Source organism: Triticum urartu, chromosome 5, assembly GCF_003073215.2.
Source record: "Triticum urartu cultivar G1812 chromosome 5, Tu2.1, whole genome shotgun sequence".
Lineage (NCBI taxonomy): Eukaryota > Viridiplantae > Streptophyta > Magnoliopsida > Poales > Poaceae > Triticum > Triticum urartu.
In genome coordinates, this window is record NC_053026.1 from 286056171 (window position 1) to 286061514 (window position 5344).

At 42.5% G+C, this 5344-nt stretch overlaps 1 long non-coding RNA gene across 8 annotated transcripts; it reads right to left on the reverse strand.

The window, feature by feature from the left end:
- Positions 1-339: 339 nt before the first annotated feature.
- On the reverse strand, positions 340-4632 carry LOC125508631. Of its 8 annotated transcripts, none has more exons than XR_007283678.1 (3): positions 4164-4627; positions 3499-3947; positions 340-3045 (listed from the first exon to the last, which is right to left on the reverse strand). It is a non-coding gene; the product is annotated as an uncharacterized LOC125508631 (long non-coding RNA). The 8 variants fall into 8 exon arrangements; XR_007283679.1 differs by having other exon boundaries at positions 340-1017; positions 1129-3045; positions 3499-4626; XR_007283675.1 differs by having other exon boundaries at positions 340-680; positions 829-3045; positions 3499-4626.
- Between the last annotated feature and the right edge of the window lie 712 nt (positions 4633-5344).

A 5344-nucleotide genomic window follows, 5' to 3' on the forward strand; every position in this document is an offset into this window, starting at 1 on the left:
TAGAGTCCGATTTGATACCATGGTCGCGTTGAAAATATTCGCATTTTTTCAGTAACTTTATGCTTAAGCAAGCACAAAGAGTATGTCAAACCCATCGGTTTGTCAAATGGCGCATAGACCCACTAAATCCATGTGCAAATTGAAAATAAAAACCATGATTTTTTTTTGGTTTAGTTGTGGACAAACATATATGGTAACAAATTTAACACCCCCCCTATAATAATAAAAAAGAACGGAGGCTTGCCACCTACAACAAGACTCATTTTTAACCAAGAGTTATTTGAAAATAAATGCATGGAAATTTAACTATAATAAGGATCTTTTTAATAATGCTGAAAATTGGAAGGAACGTAGCCTCAAATTATGTAATAGAGTTTTCAAAATGCGGGCATTCTTTTTATACAATTTTGCTACGCTGGCTATAACTTAGGAATCCAGGTCACACTTTGTCCTTGAAACATTGTTGGTAAACTCTCCCCTCCCACTCCTCTGGATTCATTGCACCTTGTCCGTCACAATCCTTCACAATGCACGGTAATTCCTTCATTTGTGAAAGGAGCTGGACAAAAATGCCTTGCACAACGTTTGTCCTCTCTTCAGTGATGGAGCCACTCTCTACATCTCTGTCTTGAAGGGAGCTGGACAAACAATGCTCAGCGCCATGTTTATGACATGTTGTTCTGTTGTAGTAGAAGTGCAAACATAAAATGAGAAATCAATTAAAGAAACAAGGACATGTTGGTCTGCTACAATGGAAGGACAAACTTGAAATGACAAATTATAGTGGTGGTTTCACCCAGAGGGCATTGTGAGGCAAGACATGTGTACGTATTTTTGCATATGCCACAAATTCTGTAGAAGCACATTCATGCCACTGATTTCTTGTAGGGTGGTCCAGCAGTCTGGCCATCTCTCCCAGCAATACTTAGGACCTTTTTTTTAGAAACAGAACATACTTAGGAACTACCCCATTGGGCTACCACTGTTGAAGTATCTTGACTCTTTCTATAACATAGTCTGGTAAAAGAAAGGCACAAACAAAGATTACACTCAGAACACCAAAATTATATCAACCATGACCCATAGAATAAAGGTAAAACCTTGTAAAACTCGCTATAAAAACTACACCTGTGGGTTCCATTCAGCTATTTTGCATCCATTCCATAAAGCAATGTGGCTATTTAGAAGGTAGATATCATGTGGCTAATGCATGTGTACTGCCACTTGACAAAATGACATAAATCAAGCACACAAACAGCAGTGGATGGTGATAAACTTTTTTGAATAAGAGCAGCAAAATTAAAAATTATTCTCTTCAAACCATACAATGGATGGGATGGAACAAGTCAATCTTGCAAAAAGAAGAACAGTAATGGAACATATTTAATTGACACATAAATCTCATGCTTGACATGTAAATGGTCCTAGGCCAAAAAACAGTGATCGGGAGGTGCAAGAACACATAGAAGAATTAAGTAAGGCTAATACTACAACAACGGTGCATTGCGAATTTTCAAATCACTGGAGCACAATACCATGAAAAAAATATTTTCAGTCTAACAAAATTCACTTTTAACTTGGCATTACTTCATATCCATTTTTATACCTATTTCACCTTACAATTAATAATATGACAATCCAAGTGGACTCCATAATGATGCAATAAACACACGCATGAGGCGTAGTGCAGAAGTATAACATAACTGTTGCAGCTATATATAAGCATTGTCGTTCTGGTGAGATGCATTATCTATGAGCAAGCATGCAAAACTGAACTGACACAATACCAAAGTAAGCTTTTCCAGATCAGAAGGAATCAGGGAAATTTATGCCAACAAACAAAGGAACCTTAGCATTTAGCAGTTAACACAACCATACTGTCAAGAAAAAGTAAAGCTACTTCTCAATATAGGAAATGAAAGATACTTGACCAGAGTTTGCTACCATAGAAGGACCATACTGTTTTAAAAAAATGTAGGAAAACGTTTCCCCTATAAAGAAAAGTTGCACTTGGTATAGCAGCAAATATATCTCGGATCAACCGGAAAACTGGCTCCTGTATAGCTATGAAGTAGGAATGACATGATTCCAATATTTCTCTTCATTTGGTACCGACTACCTGCTTTCTTTATGCTACCATCAAACTCTTTCCAGGGTTCATATGCCCAAATATCTTCCTTTTCTGTCACTTCGAGCGTCACCTCATAGCCCACAGGCTGAGAATTACTACTTTAGATTTCAGATTAAGTAAAGAGATATAAATTCTCACACACACACAAATGTTCATCTTGATTTTCCATTCAATCTTCTGTCTGGAATATATAGCGAAGGATCCCAACATGGAACTTGCAATGTGTTGTCAAGAGTTTCTAATGTACAATTTCCAGCTCATAATGTGTTCACTGAAATGGTAGTTGTGATCAGTTAGCAAAATAAAGCAAGAAACTGGTATCATAGAACACATATTTTGCACCTTAAAGACTGCTAAAATAAACATTCTACATTACTCTCAAGTCCCACTAATTAAGGGGAGCCAGTCAAATATTGTTTATCTTGCAGAACATCCATTACAATGATTGATAAGAGGTGCCGTTTGATTTATCAGAACTCATATGCTTACTATTTTTATGAATCTTTCAGGCTTCCTAATAGCTTACATATACTTTGTTTTTAAATCAGCATTCTCTAATTTCCTCGAAGTGCAGATCCTCTAAAAGAAATATTACAACCATCCTGAAGTCGTATGTGCCGATATCAAGGTGAAGGCACTCCAGCGGGGATTTGAGATATGAAGAGATTGCATGGATGAGAAAGAGATTTGTTCATATGGCACAGGGATTCTCTCTAGTATGCTTATATTTCTTACCTCGAGAACCATGGCCTCTAGGATCAACGAGTTGATGCTGCCGTAGGTCTGACTGATCCAGGGACAGCAAGCCACAAGATCTCCAAGTAATCGGAATCAAAACAATCTGCCTTATCTTCAGTTTCAGACTTCCAGTCACCGGAAATTATATGGCCAAAATCTGATCTTCAGAGAGCATACTGAAAATTACAACGAGTACACATCAATTAAGCTAAAGAATTTGCAAAGAAAGCCTACCACAAGGGACAGAATCTTCAATGAACTGAAATTGCTCTTTACAATGGTGTTTCAACTAATACCACTATTTTCTACGTACTATAAGTTGTTAATTCTTTTATTTCACAACAGAGAGGATTTTTGGGTCTATTGGTGCATATGCTTTATGTCTTTCAGATTCCACCAAGATTATGATAGGACTTGGAGTTACAGGTAAGCTGTAGTATGTAATAGGTACTGTAGTCTGTAAGAGGCACAACGATTTTTTAGAGGCACAACCATGAAACATTATTTTTCAAGGGAAGTTGCTTAATGCAAGGAAAAAAATATTTGAACCTAGCTACAGACCCATATCAATCTCTATAGGCAAGAATTGGGATGAAGATTGAGAGAGTTGAGGAGACGGAGAAACATACCTAGTACAAATTCCATTGCAGCCTTCTTTCATTTCCCTCGTCACCGATAAGCACGTTGCTGACATTAGGTGCCAAGTTGCCTCTTGAATATCCACGAGGAATAGCAGCAACAAGAAAACCCTGAAATTGTATTTAAATAGCTCAGCTAACTAACCATGGTGTAGCAAAATTAAAATGGCCATATCTAGGCAAGAATTTTCGGCCAAAAACTAATGCAACATTACAGCATGGTACGCGAAAATGCAGGAAAATAGCAGAAGGTACTGAAAGGACATGGGACACACATAGACTATGGGGACAAACCGAAATTGCTAATGGTGATACTTATTACCTGAACAGACATTCACATTCATTGGTGTGGCACTTAGTCGTAACTAAAATGCACGGATATAACAAAATATTGGTGATCCACAGTAATAGACACTTGAAGCCCCATGTTGTAATTGTAACTGAGCAGAGATATAACAAAATATTACAGATTAGATATTTATTTAGGAATCAATGAAGAACAAGCAGGTTCACCTCTTCCCCTGCCTCCTCTGGAAGCAAACTGGGGATGCGTTGCTCCCTGTAGGGTTCAGCAAGGAAGTCTACAACTAATCCCAGCATGATAGATCCATACAAAATACATGACTCGCTGAGATATGAGAACAAGCCAAATTTACCACCGAGCCCTTTCCAGCAGCGGAGGCGAGCCGATCCGCCTCCTCCCGAGGCTTCCTCGCGAGCTAGGGTTCATAAGGCCCTCAGGAGACGATGGATCTCGCCGAAAGAAGCGGCAGAGCTTTTGGGGCTGTGGGGGCGGGAGGAAGGACCGGACGAGGGTGGTGGCGCGGCGGCTGTATTGACGACGGAGGCGAGCCGATCTGCCTCCCTGGCTGGCATCCGCGCCTCTCCTCCTTCTCCGGCCGGCGACGCCCGGTTGAGCTCCTCCTTCCGTGGCTTCCTCGCGGTGAGGGCTCGCCTCCTGGCCGCAGGGGGAGGAAGGACCGAACGAGGGTGGTGGCGCGGCGGCTGTATTGACGAGGAAGGGAGTAGCGGGGAGGAGAGAGGGTTGTGGGCACCCACACCGCACGCTCCTGCTGCCGTAGACAAGACGCAGGAGTCCGGCAGAGCACAACGCAGGAGTCACAGGGTGCTTGATACGTTCTAGTCTCATCCATGCTTGGATCCAAATACTAAAGAAAGTAAAATCAAGTTATTGAGCATTTATTATCCTTCAAATACTCTAATCCAGTACTCGCATGTGTTAAAGGAGAGGAATTAAATGAGGAGAGAGAGCTAATACATATTTTAGTAGGTTTCCTATGACTAAAAAATTTTAGCCTCAAGACTAGTCCTAGCCTCTCTTTAGTCAGGGGTGCTTGGAACTTTAGCCTCTCAGCCCCTGTGCCCCACAGTTCTCTCTAACACCAGACAAACGGACGACGTGACGGCCCTGGGGAGACGCATGCAGCCGACGTGCGGGGCCAGGAGCAAAGCCGGCCCACACGTCATCACGCCAGACCAAAGGCGGGTGCAGAAGCCGGGTTCACACGCACTAGCTCACCCTTCCGCAGTTGTCCCCACAATGCACAGTGCATGGGGAACGCCTCGCCAAAAGCGGTTGACCAGAGAAAACTAACCCACGCTGCGGGACATGCAGCTGACGCGCGGGACCAGAGGTAGCACTGGCCCACTCGTCATCGCTGCAGCGCAGGCGCAGGTGCAGAAACCAGGTGCATACGCGGCTGTCGACACACGACCCGGAAAAAAGCGAGGAGCAGAGCCCGCGCAGCGCCTTCGACGCGCGCACGCGGCGTGACAGGGGAGGCTACCCCGTGCACCCAAAAAACTGGCACCCAGC